The sequence below is a fragment of the Prionailurus viverrinus genome, chromosome C1, assembly GCF_022837055.1.
Source record: "Prionailurus viverrinus isolate Anna chromosome C1, UM_Priviv_1.0, whole genome shotgun sequence".
In the NCBI taxonomy this organism is placed as follows: Eukaryota; Metazoa; Chordata; class Mammalia; order Carnivora; family Felidae; genus Prionailurus; species Prionailurus viverrinus.
Window position 1 is genome coordinate 2,681,933 of NC_062568.1, and position 20,779 is coordinate 2,702,711.

Here is a 20,779-nt window from a genome sequence, read left to right on the forward strand (position 1 = left end):
AGGCCCCAGGTACTGCTCAACACCTCACAATGTTCAGGACAGCCCTCTTTCCCAACAAAGAGTTACCTAGTCCAAACTGTCAATACTGCTGAGGCTGAGAAACCCTGATCTAAATAAGGTTCCCCAGTCTTCTTCTAGCCTAGCACATTTTTCTACTTCCTTCATTACACTTATCACTCCTGAAATGGCCTGTTCATCTCTGTGCACATGTGATTATCCCCAATGTCCACTCAAAGCTCCAGGAGGACAGGGGCTTTGTCATCACTGCAACCACAGTGCCTACAACAGGAGTGGCAAGTGGCAGAACTCAACAGACATTTGACGAATTAAGAATGAAAATATAAAAAGCAGGAAATTATCACCAGATGAAAGAATGGTATAGACTAGATTTCACCAAAGACATAAAACCTGTGAAAAACACTAGTGACTGGTGACTGACTATAACCAGGGCTCAGGAGGCTCACTGAGACATCCTCTCCAAAGATCTCAAACAAAAATTCTAAGAAAGGGATGTGAGTCTAAATATAGAAGAAAAAACCTAGAGCATAGTGTGTCTAACAAAGATGGGTCAAAGTCTGAAGACACTAAAAGAAAAAAAAAAGTTTGCTTTTCAATGCAGGTTTCAAATGAGTTTGCCAATGATTATCATTAAAAGATGCTTTGGCAGAGCACCTGAGTGGCTTAGTCAGTTAAGCCTCTGACTCTTGATTTCAGATCAGGTCATGATCTCACAGTTCACAAGATCAAGCCTCGAGCTGGGCTCCACCCTGACAGCACAAAGCCTGCTTGGGATCCTCTCTCCCTCTCTCGCGCTCTCTCTCTCTCTCTCTCTCTCTCTCTCTCTCTCTCACACACACACACACACACACACACACACACACACACACACACAATGCACGTGCGCGTGCACACTTACGTTCTCTCAAAATAAATAAATAAACTTTAAAAAAAAAGATGCTTGAGTGATGCCTGAGTGGATCAATCAGTTAAGCATCCAGCTCATGTTTTTGGCTCAGGTCTTGATCTCAGGGTTGTGAGATCGAGCCCCACATTGGGCTCCGTGCTGGGCATGGAGCTGGCTTAAGATTCTCTCTCTTTCTCTCTTGTCCCTCCTCTGCTCTTGTGCACATGGTCTCACTCTCTCAAAAATAATAAACAAAATAAAGAAGTGAAAGCTCTTATCTTAAATAAATTAAAAAATTAAAACATGAGAGAGAAAAACATCAATTCTAAGAAGTAACCAAAATCACAAAATGCCTGTGGATAAAAATAATAAGACAGATTTAAGATCTAAAGTAAATTTTAAAAGCATTTTCAAAAACCCAAAAGACAGAGGCACCTGAGTGGCTCAGCTGGTTAAGCATCCGACTTCAGCTCAGCATGGAACTCTGTGCTGACAGCTCGGAGCCTGGAGCCTGCTTTGGATTCTGTCTCGCTCTCTCTCTGCCCCTCCCCTGCTCGCCCTTGGCACGCTCTCTCTCTCTCTCTCTCTCTCTCTCTCAAAAGTAAATAAACATTAAAAATTTTTTGAAAACACATGAAAGACCTAAACAAATAAACAAACCCTGCTCTTGACCAGAAAGACACAAGATTATAAAGATGTCAGCTGTAAATTAGTCAAAAAATTACAACGTAATCAAATTCAAATCACGATTTTTTTTTGACAATCTCATCTTAACAATCAAATGGAAGAAAAAAGGCAAAGGATGTGAATAGCCATTATTCCAAAGAAGATATATTCATGACCAACAAGTTCATGAAAATATGCTCAACACCATTAGCCATCAAAAAAATGTAAATCAAACCACAGTGAGGTTCCCTTCACACTCACTAGAAAGGCTGTAACAAAGCAAAACACAAACCAGAAAATAACAAATACTGGCAAGGATGTGGAGAAATTGGAACTTTCATAAATTACTGGTAGATATGTAAAATGGTTCAGCCACTGTGGAAAACAGTTTGGAAGGTCCTCGAAAAGTTAAACATAGAATGAGCATATGACCCAGCAACTCCAATTCTAGGTATATACCCAAAAGAGTTGAAAATAATTATCCAAACAAATACTTATACACATAGGTTCACAGCAGCACTATTCACAATAGCCAAAAGGTGGAAACAACCCAAAAGTCCATCAATGGATAAATAAATAAATTGTGGCATATACATCAAATGGAATACTTTTTTGGCCATAAATAATGAGGGGTTTTTTGAAAAATTAGCCCATGCTACCACATGGATGAATCTGAAAAACATTACGCTAAGTGAAAGCAGCCAGACACAAGACCATATATGATTCCATGTATACGAAATATCCAGAATAGGTAAATGCACAGGGACATACAGAGATTGATGGTTGCCAGAGGATAGGGAGAGGGAAGAACAGGCAGCAACACTTAGCAGGTACAGGGCTTTCTTCTGGAATTAGATAGAGGTGGTGGTAGGACAACACTGTGGATGTACTAAATGCCACTGAATTGTTCCCTTTAAGGTGACTGATTTTATGACGTGAATTTCACAGCAGCAAAAAAAACTTTTAAGTATCAAATGTAAGAGGAAAATGCACAGAATGATGGGAAATGTTTGCAAAGAAAGAGTAACGAGAAAAGATCTGTTCTGGGGCACCTGGGTGACTCAGTCGGTTAAGCATCCGGCTCTTGATTTCCGCACAGGTCATCATCTCATGGTTCATGAGATCAAGCCCGGCATCAAGCCTGCCCTAATAGAGCAGAGCCTGCTTGGGGTTCTCTCTCTCCCTCTCTCTCTCTCTGCTCCTCCCCAACTCACAGGCTCTTTCAAAATAAATAAACATTTTTAAAAAAGAAAGTCTTCTTAAGACAAAAAACACAGAAACTAGAGGAAAAGACTCAAATTTTAAAAATTAAAAACTTCTGTATACCAAAAGAAACTATAATGACCAAACAGACTGAGAAAAAATATCTGCAATATATAAGAATTCAAAGATTAATATACAGAAAATGTCAAGACCTACAAGTCAATATGAAAGAAGTAAACCAATTAACACAAAGTTAGGGGCACCTGGGCAGCTCAGTCAGTTGGGCATCCGACTTCGCCTCAGGTCATGATCTCGTGGTCTGTGAGTTCGAGCCCCGCGTCGGGCTCTGTGCTGACAGCTCAGAGCCTGGAGCCTGCTTCGGATTCTGTGTCTCCCCCTCTCTATGCCCCTCCCTGCTCATGCTCTGTCTCTCTCTCTCTCTCTCTCTCAAAAAATAAACGTTAAAAAATTAAAAAATAAAAAGTTAAGTTAAAAAAAAAAAAAGAACAGGCCAAAGATAGGAGCAATCACAAAAAGAAATATTCAGATTTAATTGGTCTTTGGCCTAGGCATGGGCATTAAATCTCCCCAGGTGATTCTTACGTGCAGTCAGGATAAAAAAACCCCCAAAAAGATACCTATCTGAAAAACGGGGAGTGTCCAGGCTGCCCAAGGTAAAGTATAAGGGGGAAAGACAGCAAAAATGAGCCATCTTCAAGGACTTCTACCCAGTCACTGAGGTACGGCCCTGAGAAATGGGTTCTGGAGTGCCTGGAGATGGAATACCCCAAAGGAAACCGGGTTATTTTTATCCAGTCAGAAAGCATTATCTTTTTTTTTTTTCTAAAAGGCAGAAACATATGAATCTTATTCTTTATGGGACTAGTGAGGAAAATTATTAAGAAATAAAATTATGGGGTGCCTGGGTGGCTCCGTCGGTAAGCATCTGACTTTGGCTCAGATCATGATCTCACAGTTCGTGAGTTCAAGTCCCACATTGGGTGAGTTCAAGCCCTGCTTCAGGTGAACTTGTGCCCCCTTTGGGTGAGCTCGAGGCCTGCTTAGGGTGAATCCCACTTCTCTCTCTCTCTCTCTCCCTCAGCCCCTCCTAGGATTCTCTCTCCGCCCCTCGCTCACTTATACCCATTCTCTCGAAAGAAAGAAAGAAAGAAAGAAAGAAAGAAAGAAAGAAAGAAAGAAAGAAAATAAATTATGCTAAGTACAAGCAGCCCAGGATTAATTATTTGCAAAATGTGACCAAAGCAGACACCCATGTTCTAGGGAGAAGCAAATCACTAAAAAATATCTGCATTATGATTCCATTCTACAAACTTCAAAAACATGCAAAATTAAGTAACAGTTTAAGGATACAAATGATGTGACCCAAGTATAAAGAAAATATAAAACATAGGTTACTTCTGAAAAAGAAAAGGAGAGGTGGCATTACAAACAAGAATGTAGATCTTTAATGGCAACGGCAATTTTTTCCTACACTGGGTGGATGGTTACATGGGTATTCACCGTCCTATTACTCTGTACACCTTACACATGTTTTGCATATGCTATTTTATAACTTCTCAGTATTTAATAAAAGACTATAATTTTTAAAAAAATGAACAATGTGGGAATAAACAGGCACAGCATACAGCCAGTGATCTTGTGACAGATGGTAGCTACACTTGATGGTGAGCGTAGCATAACATATAAAGAAATTGAATCACTACGTTGTACACTTGAAACTAATGTCAAATTGTGTCAACTACACTCAAATTTAAAAAGTAAAACAAAGAAGACTAGATTCAATGTTTGCCACTGAAAATCTGCTGGGCTCTGTTGTCCTTCTAAGTAGACACCTGTTAGGAGTTAGCAAAATCCTTGATTTTCCTCTTCTTCTAAAGTTGCATTAACAAGGAGATTTATGGGGGTAGGGAGGGTTTACAGTAAAGAATGTACTACAGCAATGTATTACAGCATGTTATACAGCAATAATGCACTCTTTGATTAAACTCACTGAGAATCACTAGCAATCACTTCGGGAACTCCAGCACAGAGGGCACTTGCCAGAACTCAAGAGTAAAAAGGTTTGCAAAGAAAATTAAAAGCAATGCAGGAAGAATGATGTAATTTGAACGGTAAGATTATTTTTCCATTAATTAGTTTTGAATTGATTGAAATTCAATGAAACCCTGGTTGAAACTTCAGCTCTCGATTGAGATACTGAACAAAGATGAGAGTGAGCCCAGCTGAGCACTTGCAGTGTCAGAGTCAACGCTGCACGTAGTGGGCAGCTGTGAGTTCAAGGGCAGTACCGCGTGTACTCTTCCCTCCCAGCCAGAAGTGAAAAAGTCCAAGAGAATCAGGCTTGGGCTCTGCCCACAACACTATCATCTGAGCATTCCTTGCATTAGAACAGTACAAGATTACACAATGACCCTTAAGTTGAAGCAGGATTCTGGCTGCCTGAGGAAGTGGGATATTCTTTACGTATGGTAAGATGACTGCTGAGACAATCAAGAGATGAATTAGCATAAAGTATGCTGACTTGTTTGGAAGGAATTTTATGAACACAGGATTTGAGACTTCTTATACAATAAGCAGTGCAATCACAAGTAGTAATAAAGTATAATTAATAGTACTACAATAAGATGTTATTCATCAATCAATACCTGTGAATTGTGTGCAAGACTATACTATGTAATGAAAAAAAATTTTAAAGACACCATCCCTTTGTCAGAAGCATGCAGCAGTTGAAGAGACAGGGATACTAGAAAGTGGTGTTAAAAAAAAAAAAGAAAAGAAAAGAAAAAGAAAGTGGTGTTAAAGCCAGACATCAAAAATACTCCACAAATTCAGGCCAACCTCCCTAGTCATCTGCTTTCCATATTCCTACCCAATTCAGCTAAGCGCATGCCCCAATCTCCCAACCCCACACACTGAAGTACACTCTTCTCTCCTCCTCAAATGCTTCACCCTCATTAGAACAACCTCCAAAATCTTACCTGTCCTGAAAGTTTCATCCCAAATGCTTCCTGCATCCTTAGAAGTCTTTCTGACCTACATACTCTCTTAAGATCTTGCATAATTCTTCTCTATTAGGATTCCTTCCCTACTCTTTTTAGTTCTGTATTTATCTTATCCCTCCTATTGAGGCAGGAGTAACAGAAAGAGCAGAAGTTGTGAAAAACCTAGATTTAAATCTGAACGTTAACTATCTAACCCTGACCAAACCAAGCTACTTTTCTTTTTTTTAACTTTTTTTTAGGTTTATTTATTTGAGAGAGAGAGAGAGAGAGAGAGAGAGAGAGAGAGAGAGAGAGAAAGTGTACACGCATGCAAATGGGGACAGGACAGAGAGAGAGGGAGAGAGAGGATCCCAAGTAGGCTCCAGGCAGCACAGAGCCAGGTGAAGCCAGATGAGCAGCTAGAACTCACGAACCGTGAGACCATGACCTGAGCTGAAATTAAGAGTCAGTCAGACACTTAACAACTGAGCCGCCCAGGTGACCCCCAACCATCTAACTTTCTTAAGCTTGTTTCCAAACATACAAAATTAAAAAATTATTAAATGTCTTGCCTTACTTCTTTAATAAATAGGATATGTGAAAGAGAGAAAAAGAGAGAAAGACAAAGATAAACAATGTAGAAATGTATGGAAATAACAAAAAAGGACAGGAAAGTAGTAGTTATTAGAACTGTATTCTATATGTTCAAAAAGAAGAAAGACTGAATGGGTTAAAATAAAAGACTGAAGATATAAAAAAGATCCAAATCAAACATCTAGAGTTAATAACTATGATGCCTGAAACGAAAAATACACTGGATGGGATTAATAGCAGATTAGACACTGCTAAAGAAAAAATTAATAAACCTGAAGATATAGCAATAGGAACTATCTAAAATGAAAAACAAAGAAAAAAGAGTAAATTAAGACAGCATCAGTGAGTTAGGGGACAACTTTAAGCAATCAAATATATGTGTAAGTGAAATCTGCAAAACGGGGAGGGAAGGTGGAGAAAGAAAAAATATCTGAAGAAATAAGAGCCAAAAGTTTTCCAAATTTGATAAAACTATAAAACCATAAATCCAAGAAGTTCAATGACACAATCACACACACACAAAAAAGAAAGAAAACTATGGTAAGAGATGCATCATAGTTAAATTGCTTAAAAGCGGTTTAAAGGAAAATTGTAAAGGCAGCTGAGAAAAAGACACATTAAGTACAGAGAAACAGAGGGGTGCCAGGGTGGCTCAGTCAGTTAAGTTCAGCTCAGGTCATGATCTTGTGGGCTCAAGAGGGGAGTCCTGTGTCCAGCTCTGTGCTGACAGCTCAGAGCCTGGAGCCTGCTTCAGATTCTGTGTGTCTCTCTCTGTGCCCCTCCCTGCTTGCGCTCTCTGTCTCTCAAAAATAAACATTAAAAATTTTTTTAAAGGGGTGCCTGGGTGGCTCAGTCGGTTAAGCGGCCAACTTCGGCTCAGGTCATGATCTCGCGGTCTGTGAGTTCGAGCCCCGCGTCGGGCTCTGTGCTGACAGCTTGGAGCCTAGAGCCTGTTTCAGATTCTGTGTCTCCCTCTCTCTGACCCTCCCCTGTTCATGCTCTATCTCTCCCTGTCTCAAAAATAAATAAAACGTTAAAAAAAATTTTTTTTAAATAAAGTACAGAGAAACAGAGATAAGGATATCAGATCTCTTGTCAGAAACAAGCAAGGTAGAAGATACTGAGTCAAAATCCTTACAACACCAATAGGAAAAAGCTGTCAATCTAGAATTCTTTATGTAGCAATTATATCTTTGAGAACCAAAGGCAAAACACAAACTTCTTCAAACGTATGAAAGCTAAAAGAATCATCACCACCAAGTCTGCATTACCAGAAACATCATGGGACGTCCTTAAGGCAGAAAGAAAAGAATAGATGCAAACTATTTCAGAAAATTAAAGGAAAAAGAATGCTTCCCAATTCATCCCAAGGTGCCAGCATTACTCTGATACCAAAACAAATTCAAAGATATTACAGGAAAAAACATCTAAACCAATATCTTTCATAACCATAGATGCAAAATTTTTTTAACAAAATTTCAGGAAATCAATTCCAACAATATAAAAAAAAACCAATAATACATCAGGACTAAGTAGAGTTTATTTCAAGAATGCAATGTTAGTTCTGATATTTGAAAATCAATATCATTCACCGTATTAAACTAAAAATGAAAAACCATATGATCATCTCAGTAGACTCAGAAAAAGCATTTGCCAAAATCCAACCTCATTTCTGAAAAAGAAAAAACAAAAAAACAAAAAAACCTCTCAGCAAAACTTCTAGGAATGGAAGGAAACTTCCTTACTGACAAAGAGCATGTATAAAAAGTCTACAGCGGGCACCTGGATGGCTCAGTTGGTTGAGCGTCTGACTTTGGCTCAGGTCATGATCTCACGGCTCCACATCGGCCTCACTGATGTCAGCACAGAACCCATTTTGGATCTTCTGTTCCCCTCTCTCTCTCTCTCTCTCTCTCTCTGCCCCTTCCCCACTTGCACTCTATCAAAAATAAATAAACATTTAAAAATTTTTTTAATAAATAAATAAATAAATAAATAAACATTAAAAAAAAAAGTCTACAGCTATTATCATACTTAATGGTGTAAGACTAAGCACTTTATTCCTAAGATCAGAACAAGACAAATATGTCTGCTCTCACCACTTCTATTTAACACTGTACTGGGAATTACAGCCAATGCAGTAAGAAAAATAAAATCAACAAAAGATTAGAAAAGAAGTAAAATTGTATTCACAGATGACATAATCTTTATGTAAAAAATCCCATGGAATCTATAAAAAAAGCCTGAGGAATAAGTGGGCATAGCCTAGTTGACAGAGAAGATCAATGTACAAAAATCAAGCATATTTGTATAAGGAGCAACAGTCAAAAATACAAATTCGAAAAACCATCATTTCAACAGCATCCAAAAATATGAAATATGCTATCTGGTACACCTGAAACTAATGTAACATTTTGTCAAGTATACTTCAATTTAAGAAAATAATTAGAAAATATATATGAGGGGCGCCTGGGTGGCTCAGTCAGTTGAGCGTCCAACTTCAGCTCCGTGAGTCTGAGCCCCACATCAGGCTCTGTGCTGACATCTCAGAGCCTGGAGCCTGCTTCAGACTCTGTGTCTCTGTCTCTCTCTACCCCTCTCCTGTTTACATTCTCTCTTTCTCTCTCTCAAAAATAAATAAGTGTTTAAAAAACAGTTGTTTTAAGAAAATACAGGGGCGCCTGGGTGGCGCAGTCGGTTAAGCGTCCGACTTCAGCCAGGTCACGATCTCGTGGTGCGTGAGTTCGAGACCCGCGTCAGGCTCTGGGCTGATGGCTCAGAGCCTGGAGCCTATTTCCGATTCTGTGTCTCCCTCTCTCTCTGCCCCTCCCCCGTTCATGCTCTGTCTCTCTCTGTCCCAAAAATAAATAAACGTTGAAAAAAAATTTAAAAAAAAAAAGAAAATACATATGAAATATGTAGGGATAACATGACAAAAGATGTACATGATTTGCTCAGTGAAAACTACAATTTTCTCAGAGAAATTAAATAAAACCTAAATAAATGGAGACTACAGCAGGTCCATGGGTTGGAAGACACAACATCATTAAGAGGTAGTTCTCCTCAAACAAATCTATAAATACAATACAATCTCAAATTCTCAGGCAGACTCTGGAAAAGTTGACAAAGCTGATTCTAAAATTAATATAGAAATGAAAAAAACCTTTAAGAGCCAAAATCTGGAAAAAGAGCAGCAAAGCTTACTTCAAGTCCTATTATAAATCTATAATAATCTAAACAATGTAGTATTGGCATCAAGACAAATAGATCAATGGAACAGAAAAGGGAGTCCAGAAATAGAACAACACGTATATAAGTAGATTTCCAACCTATGCAGAAGGCAATTTAGTGAATAGTCTTTTCAACAAATGATTCTAGAATTGGATTCTATATGTAAAAAAATGAACATTAATGGCTAAAACAAACAACTCAGGAAACAACAGATGTTGGCAAGGATGTGGGAAAAGGGGAACACTTCGTACTGCTGGTGAGAATGCAAACTGGTGCAGCCACTCTGGAAAACAGTACGGAGGTTCCTCAAAAAATTAAAAATAGAACTACTCCATGACCCAGCAATTGCAATACTAGGTATTTATCCAAAGGATATAAAAATGCTGATTCAAAGGGGGCACATTGACCCCAATGATTATAGCAGCACTATCAACAATAGCCAAATTATGAAAAGCGACCAAATGTCCATCTACAGATGAATGGACAAAGATGTGGTGTGTGTGTGTGTGTGTGTGTGTGTGTGTGTGCGCGCGCGCGTGCGTGTGTGTATAAAATGGAACATTACTTGGAGATCAAAAAGAATGAAATCTTGCCATTTGCAACAATGTGGATGGAACTAGAGTGTATTATGCTAACTGAAAAAAGTCAGAAAGATAAATATCATATAATTTCACTTATATAGAATTTAAGAAACACAACAGATGCACATAGGGGAAGGGAAGGAAAAAGAAGATAAAAACAGAAGGAGGCAAACCGTAAGAGACTCTTTTTTTAAAATTTATTTTTAATGTTTGTTTATTTTTGAGAGACAGTGCATGAGCAGGGAAGGGGCAGAGAGAGCAGGAGACACAGAATCCAAAACAAGCTCCAGGCTCCAAGATGTCAGCACAAGAGCCCGATGTGGGGCTAAACTCACAAACCACAAGATCATGACCTGAGCCAAAGTCGGATGCTTAACCAACTGAGCCACCCCGGCACCCCCATAAGAGATTCTTAAATACAGAGAGCAAACTGAGAATTGCTGGAGAGAAGGCAGATGGGGGGATGGGCCAAATGGGCGATGGGCATTAAAGACGGTACTTGTTGGGATGAGCACTAGGTATTATACAGAAGTGATGAATCACTGAGTTCTACCCCTGCAACCAATACTACACTGTACTTTAACTTGAATTTAAATTTCAAAAAAAAGATTATAAAAAAAAGAACTTTGGCTCTTAAATCCATACTTTGTACTACATATAAATATAACTCAAGGGACACCTGGGTGGCTCAGACGGTTAAGTGTCCGACTTCGGCTCAGGTCATGGTCTCACGGTTCATGAGTTTGAGCCCCCATCAGGCTCTGCTCTGATGGCTCAGGGCCAGGAGCCTGCTTAGGATTCTCTGTCTTCCTCTCTCTCTCTGCCCCTCCCCCACTTGCACATGCAATACATACAATCTCTCTCTCTCTCTCTCTCAAAAATAAATAAAACACAAAAAAATGTTTTAAAAACTCAAAGTGGATCATAGTCTAAGTCTATAACCTAACAAAAACTCCTAGAACATCGGAGAATATTTCAGTGATGTTAAATAGGAAAAGATTTCTTAGGTAAAGTAACAAAAACAGCAACAAAAGAAAAAAATTGTAATTTGGACTTCATCAAAATTAAGAAATTTTGCTCTTCAAAAGACACCATTAAGAGAAGAAAAAGAGATAAGGAAAAATATTTGCAAATTTGAAAAAGTACTTACATCCAGAATATATTAAAAAAAAACTTCTAAAATTCAGTAATAAAAAAACACAGAACCCAATTAACAATGGATAGAAGATTTAAACAGACACTTCACCAGGGGTGCCTAGGTGACTCAATCAGTTAAGCATCAGACGTCAGCTCAGATCATGATCTCACAGTTCATGGGTTCAAGCCCCATGTCAGGCTCTCCACCCTCAGCACAGAACTTACCTCAGATCCTCTGTCTCACTCTTTCTCTGCCCCTCCCTTGCTCACTCATACACATGCCCACTCTGTCTCTCAAAAATAAACATTAAAAACAAAACAAAACATGGGGCTCCTGGGTGACTCAGTGGGTTAAGCATCTGACTCTTGATCTTGGCTAGGGATATGATCTCGTGGTTTGTGAGTTCAAGCCCCGTATCAGGCTCTGTGCTGAGAGAGTGGAGCCTGCTTGGGATTCTCTCTCTCCCTCTTTCTCTGCTCCCCCCCCCACCCAAAATAAATAAACTTTAAAAAAAACAAAAATAAAAAAAATAAAACCAGACACTTCACCAAAGAAGCTATGTGAATAGCAAGTAAATTCATGAAAAGATATTCAGCATCACCAGTCATTCGAGAAATAGAAATCCAGACCACAATGAAATACCACTACACATCTATTAGAATGTCTGAAGTTGAAAAGACTGGCATACCAAGTGTTAACAAGAATGTGGAGGGAGTGAACTTTTTTTTTGTTTATTTGTTTTATTTTTAAGTTTGTTTATTTTGAGAGAGTGCGCAAAAGTCGAGGAGTGGCAGACGGGTGGGGGAAGAGGGAGACAGTGAGACAGACAGAGAATCTTAAGCAGGATCCATGGCCAGCACCAAGCCCAACGCAGGGTTCAACCCCACAGACGGTGAGACCATGACCTGAGCCAAAATCAAGAGCCAGATGCTTAACCGACTGAACCACCCAGGCGCCCCAAGGGAGTGGACCTCTTATACACTGCTGGTAGGAATACAAAATAGTACTTGGAAGTTTTGACAGTTTCTTTCAAAGTTAAGCATACAAAAAGAGCAACAAAAGTATATGTTCACACAAAGACTTGTACACAAATGTTCACAGCAGCCTTCTTTGTTACCAATTAAAAACTGGAAAGAACCAATATGTCCATCAATAAATGAATGTATTAGTAATCTGTGATACATCCATACAAAGGAATATTACTAGGCATGAAAGAGGAATCAATTATTGATATACTAAAAAACAGGAGTGAATCTCAAAATAATTATGCTGAGTGAAAAAAGCATAACTACATGCTGTATGGTTCCATTTACATACAACTCTAGGAAATCCTAGGAAATGAAAATTAATATATAATGACAGAAATATCAGTGGTTATCTGGGATGGGGACCAAGAAGGAAAACTTTGGGCGTGATGGATTTATTCACTACCTTGTTTGTGATGATGAATACATACATATGTCAAAACTTAACAAACTGGGAGCACCTGGCTGGCTCAGTCAGTGAAGTGTGCAACTCTTGACCTCAGAGTTGTGAGTTCGAGCCCCACACTGGGTACAGAGATTACTTAAAAAGCTTTAAAAAACATTTTTTTAACTCAAACTGTATACTTTAAATATGTACAGCTTGTAATATGACAACTATTCCTCAGTAAATCAGTTTTTAAAAAATATAGTCTTAACTAGTAATCAATAATCCTTTAAATAAAAATTGGGCCCTAATTCATTCATGTAAAATTATTCCCTGTTAATAATGTGCATTTTAGTCATAAAATTCATGGCTCATCCTTATTTCCGAACTACTAAGAAAGACTGATTTAAACTAGCAAAATTCAGTAAATCATAAAGAAAACAAATGTCTTATTGGAGCAAAAGAGCTCTGAACAACTCAAATATTTTTTTCATTTAAAAAAACTTAAAGGGGGAGCCTGGTTGGCTCAGTTGGTTAAGCATCTGACTCTTGGTTTCAGCTCAGGTCATGATCTCAGTGGGTCTCTTTCAGCTCAGGTCATGATCTCTTGTGGGTTCGAGTCCCACATTGGGCTCTGTGCTGGCAGTGTGGAGCTTGCTTGGGATTCTCTCCCTCTCTCTCTCTCTCTCTCTGCCCCTCCCCTGCTCTCTCTCTCTCTGTCTCTCTCAAATTAAATAAATAAAAACTTAAAAAATAATAATAATAATAATAAAATAAACCTAAAAGAACTAAAAAGAATAATAAGCCATGCAAGCTGCTGCTTTTATTTTAAGTAGGATTAAACAAAAATAACAATGTGCTATTATCTCTTCCTTGGTATCGTAACTGCTGCTGTGGTTTCATATTCAATCCTTTAAAATGGATTAAAGCTGACCATGGCAAAGAAAAAGAAGCAACTATTTTCCACGTGGAGAAATGCTCTCTAAATGAGGAGAAGTTAAAGAGAAATGTCTGGGGCTTCTCTCTGGACCCCTCAGCACGGAGGCAATCACTACCAACCTCTCTTCCTCATCCAAGTCTAATGGGAGAAACAATCCAATTTCATTAAAAGAAATCTGCTCAGTAAACTCAAGAGCAGAGTTCCTCAGTTAGCATCGCATGACGTTCTGCCTCCTCGAGGTTTGGTCACCTAAGCTCTCCAGTCTACCAGATAACAATACTTTCCTTCATTTAAAAGGTTTTTAAGACTTCCTACTGTATCAGCCTACTTCATTACTCGCCCTCTTCTTTATAGTCCCTGCACTATTTATGTTGATATTCTCATGCCCACCATTGATGCCGATATCGGAACACGGTTTACAGAAGTAGCATGATGCAGTGTCATGGAAGGAATGTGGGCTTTGGAATCAGACACGGGTCCATACTTCGGTCCTAACACATACTGCCTTACGACTTAAGTATACTCCCTGAGCCTCAATTTTCTTATCAGTCCAAGAATCAAGTCATCTTTCTCATTGGACAAAACTTGGTATCAATGACATAATGCATATGAATTATTTGACACACAGGAGGAGAGGTGGCTCCATAAATGATAAGCCCCTTCCTCTTCTTTACTTTCTAATTAGAAGGCATTTTTCTGAGGCAGGTACCTCAATCAGTCCTTATCAGTCCCAGGTGATTTCATGAGTGACATTTTCCCTGTACTCTGTGCCACATTAAAGTCCTTCCCTGCCAGTATGAACACTGTCTCTTGTCTGCCAACGCTGGTGCAACCCAGAGGCAGCTGTATTAGGATGTAAGAAAAGAATCAAAAGTAGTTGGATGGTACACTCATGTTCAGAGCAGGATTATTCACAACAGCTAAACCGTGGAAGCAACCCAAGTGTCCACACCAGATGGATGGATAGGCAAAATGTGGTATAGGAGGAAACTCTGAGGCACCTGGGTGGCTCAGCCGGTTAAGCGTCCCACTTTGGCTCAGGTCACAATCCCACAGTTCGTGGGTTCAAGCCCCATGTCGGGCTCTGTGCTGACAGCTCAGGGCCTGGAGCCTGCTTTGGATTGTCTCCCTCTCTCTCTGCCCCTCCCCCGCTTGTACTCTATCTTTCTCTCTCTCAAAAATAAATATTTAAAAAATATTTTAAATTAAATTAAATTTAAAAAATTAAAAGGAGGAAATTCTGATATATGCTACAATATGGATGAACCTTAAGAATATTATGCTAGGGGTGCCTGGGTGGCTTGGTCAGTTAAATGTCTGACTTTGGCTCAGGTCATGATCTTGTGGTTTGATTTCGAGCTCCGCATCAGGTTCTGTGTTAACAGCTTGAAGCCTGAAGCCTGCTTCAGATTCTGTGTCTCCCTCTCCCTGCCCCTACCCCACTCATGCTCTGTCTCTCTCTCAAAAATAAGTAAACGTTTAAACAAACAAACAAATAAATATTATGCCAAATGAAATAAGCCAGTCACAAAAAAATACTGTATGATTCCACTTCTGAGGTACTCAGAGTGCCCAAAATCATAGAGACAGAGGTAGAATAGTAGTTGCCAGAGGCTGGGGAGAGGAAAGAATAAGTTGTTGTTTAATGAGCAGAGAGTTTCAGTTTTATGAGACAAAAAATAGTTATGGAGATGGATGGTGGTGATGTTTCCACATTATGAATGTATTTAAAGCACTGAACAGAACACTTAAAAATGGTTAAGATGGTAAATTTTACCACCATAGGAAAAAAAAAAATAGAAAACTAAGTTTCTTTGGACTAATAGTTGACTAAACCCAACCACTTCCAGTCTCAACATGAGAGTTAATCTCATAATTGCAACTCTGGGACATCAAGTTCTTGCTATGGTTCCAAAAAATGCTATCTGAAAAGTTCTCGTCAAATCCTTCTATCTCCCTTGATGTGACACAAAGGAGCAGCTCTGTGGGGAGTAAGCTTAGGAATAATTCCCTGAGCCTGCACTGATGGGTCAACAAGGCAAAAAGAATTACAAAGCCATAGGATGCTCACACCTAAGTGTGGGTAAACGAGATTGGGTAAATAAGTATAGACAGGGCAGAGGCCCCAAGATAGGGGGGGGGGGGGGGGGGGCCCGGCAAAGGTATATGAGATTAGGTATTCAGGGCGAAAAGGCCCCCCAATTTAGTACTATAGCAGAAAGCTGCTTTCACAGGAAGGAAGAACCAAATTAGGTAAACAGGTAAATAGGGTGATAGACCACTGAGGGGTGAAGCTACCCAGAGCAGAGCTGATTAGCAAAAGAAAGGTGGCTTTTGACCCTGAGGTTGCATCCTCTGTCTGTCTTATCCCCTAGGCTGGCTAAGATAAACAGACACAGCACCTCAGGTCTACCCTTAACATCCATCTGCCCGGCACCAGGATTTTGGTTTATATAGACCCAAACCCCTAACACCATATATCTTCAAAACCCCCTTTCCCTCATGCCCATGAGTTAATGTTCACAGATTCATTATCTCTTTGTGCACGCCCATCACATTTGTAAGCCTTCTGATCGTAACAAATATGGAGCAAGGACCCTTATTTGGGGCTCTTGTCTTCTCCCAGACATTAGCCATCTCTCCCATTTTAATCCTGCGTCCACTCTCTTGCTGGACCAGAGAGAACTTTAGACCCAGAGTCTATGACACAGCTCCACCACTACCTTCCATCTAATAAAGACAACAAGAATCTGGCTGTCTCCCTGATGTCACCAGTAATGGCACAGACAGTTGGACCTCAGAGGGATCTACAGAACCATTCCAGGCCCACAGTCTGATTTGTGCATGTGCTCAGTAATATTTGAATGAAAATGAACTTTACTTTCCACAGCAACTCCCCATTTAAAGCAAAACAAAAAAACAAAACAAAACAAAAAACCAACTTTCAAAAGGTTCAATGGTCATTCTAAAAGCTGGCTTCTAGGGGCACCTGGGTGGCTCAGTCAGTTAAGCGTCCAACTTCGGCTAGGGTCATGATCTTGCAGTTTGTGAGTTTGAGCCCCGCATCAGCACTGTGCTGACAGCTCAGAGCCTGGAGTCTGCTTCAGATTCTGTGTCTCCCCCTCTCTCTGCCCCTCCCATGCTCATGCTCTATATCTGTCTTTCAATAATAAATATTAAAAAATTTAAAAATAAATAAAAAATAAAAACAAACTGGATTCTATAAGGCTACTTATACAACACTACAGGAATACAAAGTCCGAGATAAAATGAGAAAACTGCAAATAAAAGTTTACAAATCTTCCCCATCTAAGAAAATGCTTTGCTATGTTTTTTTGTACTTAAAATATGGAACCATCTCAAAATTGTTTCCAGTCCAATACCCAAAATCAACTGACCTGAAGGCATTCTGAGATAAGCACTACAAAATGTGGTACAAATATGATTCTTTCAAAAAGCATTTAGAGCAATAAAACTCAAATCTACTAGGAGCTGGGCGGGGGGGGGGGGGGGGGCAGGTGCTGGAGGAAGAAACAGGAAGATGTTCATTGGGTACAGTTTTAGTTTTCCAAGATAAAAAAGTCCCAGTGATCTGTTACACAACAGTGTAAATATAGTTAACATCACTGAACTGTATACTTAAAAATGGTTAAGAGGGTAAGTTTTATATTATGTGTTTTTATTGCAACAACTAAAAAGAAACAGGTCTCAGAAGTTAGTGCCCTAGCAGTCATACTGATGCAAAAATATTTCAAATCAACTAACTTCTAGTGTCCAATACTAATCCTTAAAATTCCTTTTCTCTCAATTAAGAAAAAAAAAAAAGTGGACGCATCTCGTTGGTAGGACATGGAAGCTTCTCCAACTACAGTAACACTGAGGGAGCACATTGGGGAAATGAGGAAAAAGACGATACAAATACTAAGCAAAGGTAGAAATACAAAGCAGGCTCTGTAAACACAATGTAACAGTGCCATCCCCACCTGCAATCCAGCGGAGGTCTCTAAGTAAAACGGTATAGAGGTTTCTCTTTACTCGAAAGATAAGAAAAACTCCTCAACCTGCTTACAAGGCCCTGTGGCCCACCTCTCCAGCCCCCTCCCACCAGATTCTTCCAACACTCTTCCTGTTCTCTACATAGAGCTGTACCCTAAATCTCCAGTCCTCCCCATGAACGCCTGTGCTGTCCTCTCCTGTCCTTTGCCTGTGCTGTTGGGTCTGAACTGGAACACTCTTCCTTTCCTGTGCATCCTTCAGATCTTAGTTCAAATGTCCTTCCCGTGACTTCCCTAAATCAAAAAAAGAAAAGAAAAAAATCTGCAGCTTCACATTCGTGTGATTATTTGGTATCATCTGCTGAAGACAGGAGCCACGGATGTATTCACTCTCCCCCATTTCCAACAAAAGCACAATACACCAAATAGGCACTCAAATACTTTTGAAAAAGTGAATAAATGGCCACTAAAACTATAAGAAAGCAATAAAACACTGTAAGAGGTCTCCTTAATGAATCTTTGAAGGACATCCAAAGCAACTGAGCCAAAAATCCCTATTCAACTCCTACGGGGAAAAAAAAAAAAAGTCAATTCAGATGCCTGTATCAGTTCCTCCGGTCCTTCTATGCCCCTACGCAAATGCTGAGCATCAAAGGCTGATGGGTAAAACATACAAACACACACACACATACACTGCAGATAAAGCAAAACTACTCCTTGTTGAGTAACCTGTTTTTGGTATTTCTTGATACAATGCCTCCTACATAGGAAGCACTCTGGAAATAGCTGTCAAATATTAAAAGCAACATTCCACAAAACTCTTAAGTATATAGGAACTAGTAACTAACTTTACTGAAAACTGTGGTGTCTCACATAAAAGACCATCACAAAAGCGAAGGAATGAATCTCTTCAGTGGCAAAGCCTCCTGATATTAACCATCTTCATTTAGATCTCAAACAGAAAAAAACGCCAGACTGATTTTTACTAAGAGTGAAATAGAATCAAGTGACCACAGAGCTTTAAATAAGGGCTACAAAATGTCACGCGCACACTTAACATACGAAACTGTTTAGGATTCCCTGTCCCCTCCAATACAAACACAAATTGTACCTATAGTTTAGAGATATAATCCATAAACATGTTACAGAAAACTCCAGCCCATACTGCTCTCTCCTCTGATTCTGTATTTAAACAAATGCTATTTTGTAGTTTTTCCAATAACTTAATGTGTACGGTCTCTTATTTTCTATCCTTTCACGTACCTAGAACACTGGGCGTGCTGGTTAAACACTATACCGTGCTGATTAATGGGTTTTGCTATCGAAATTCCTGCACTTTTATTCCCAAATGTCATTCCCGAAAATTGTTCGCAGGCCTGCTTTAACTCTTTCATCATTAATGTTTGTTTATTTTTGAGAAAGAGAGAGGGGGGAGGGGCAGAGAGAGAGGGAGACACAGAATGTGAAGCAGGCTCCAGACTCTGAGCTGTCAGCACAGAGCCCGATGCCGGCCTGGAAGCCAACCATCCTGAGATCGTGACCTGAGCTCAAGTCACTCAACTGACTGAGCCACCGAGGCGCCCCTAACTCTATTATCATTAAATATAAAATTGTTACCTAACAATGTTCAAATAAGGTTCAGAGTTTTCTTAGTACCACACCTACAAACTCAATAAAGGGAGGTTTTCAGTATCACTGTGTCTTTTCAAATGCAAATCAGAGATATTAACAACACCTGCCCCTACTTTTTTCAACGTAGCAAAATTCACCTGAAATTTTTCCCAAAGGTAATCAGTCCCGGGGAGAGTTCCTTCCGTAGAAAATTGGAAGACACAAAATCTAAGCTACATAATACTAACCGCACATCACTAAAAACAGGAAACCTAATCCCCGGGAAACGATCAGTTGAAAATATTCAATTACAAGAGTCTCCACGATCAACAAAGCAGATAAAAGACATCGCTTTGGAAAGCGCAAAGCAGCAGGCAAACATCAAGCATTCTAATTAAGCGGCTGCCATTCCCGGCTCCTCGAGGGTTCCATCCCTGCCAGTCCCAAACACCTGTATCTGGACCCATAAGAACGCGTCCACAGGTGACCCGAGCCTCGGGAAGCGTCCTCTCTACAGCAACAGGCTCTGCTTAATTCTGGTTTTCTTATCCGCGCCCCTAACGGGGCTACGAAAGAGGGCCGGGGGGACCGGGCGCGAGGAGCCGGGCCTGACAGGCCCTGTCGGCCGGGAGCGGGGGAGAGGGGGGCGTGTGGTGGGCAGGGGCGACGCCGGAGCCGGGGAGCGATGCCCGAGGCGGAGGGCGCTCGCCCAGGACCGGCGCCGCAGGTACCCCGCTAAGCGCTGCGGAGACGTGGCAGGTCAGACCCGGGGCCGGTCCAGGGCAAGGGTCGAGGTGGGGCGCGCGGAGCGGGGGCGGGGAGGCCTCACCGTCGCTCCCGGGAGGCTGGCGCCGCCGCGGTCCCGCAGTTGCTAAGGAGAATACTCTTCCGGGTCAGGGGCGCCGCTGTATAGAAAGCAACGGTGGCCGGACGGGGCCAAGAACGCCGCGCGCCTCGGGAGCGCGGCGGAGACGGTGGTCGGCCGTCGTTCCTCTGCGGTGGAGGTGGCAGGAGTTGGCGAAGGGCCAACGCGACTTGTGTGGCCTCGCCTCGCGGGGGCGATGAACTGTAGCCGGTGGCTCTAGCTGGGCGACCCCGGCCGCCGCGGCCCCCTGCTCGAGAGCCAGTCAGTTGCGGGAGCCCTCCCGCCCCTGCGCTGGAGCCCTCCCAGCCCGGGTTCGCGCCCTGCTTCTAGGCCCCCCGGATGTAGCCACGCCCGTCCTTTCCTGGCACAGGGCTTTACTCATTCTTTCGTTTACTAGATACTTGGTTGTTGGACACCTGCTCAAGGCTCGGGGCAGGGCTGACACTGGAGATGCAGGGATGGGCAGTCCAGGCGGGGTCCCTGCCGCCAGAATGCGCAGACTGGTGGGAGCGCGGGCAGACAGATGCGGCTTACCTGGGTGGGCTAAGTATGGGAAGCTGTGGAAGCCTACCCGGACACGGGTAGGGAAAAGGCTACCTCAAGCAAGTAAAAGGGTAAGGAGTAGTGTTTCAGGTACGA

The 20,779-nt window shown here is 41.0% G+C and overlaps 1 protein-coding gene across 7 annotated transcripts in view; it reads right to left on the reverse strand.

The window, feature by feature from the left end:
• Positions 1-20,417, reverse strand: part of DIS3L2 (DIS3 like 3'-5' exoribonuclease 2) — a 350,479-nt gene extending 330,062 nt beyond the window's left edge. For 5 of the 7 annotated variants that reach the window (XR_007154750.1, XM_047870809.1, XM_047870811.1 and 2 more), the window contains exon 1: positions 20,105-20,417. The gene's annotated coding sequence lies outside the window, so the exon portion shown is untranslated. Of the gene's footprint in view, positions 1-19,433; positions 20,012-20,104 lie in introns of those variants that run through there. The other 2 variants (XM_047870804.1, XM_047870806.1) reach the window with 2 other exon arrangements.
• Between the last annotated feature and the right edge of the window lie 362 nt (positions 20,418-20,779).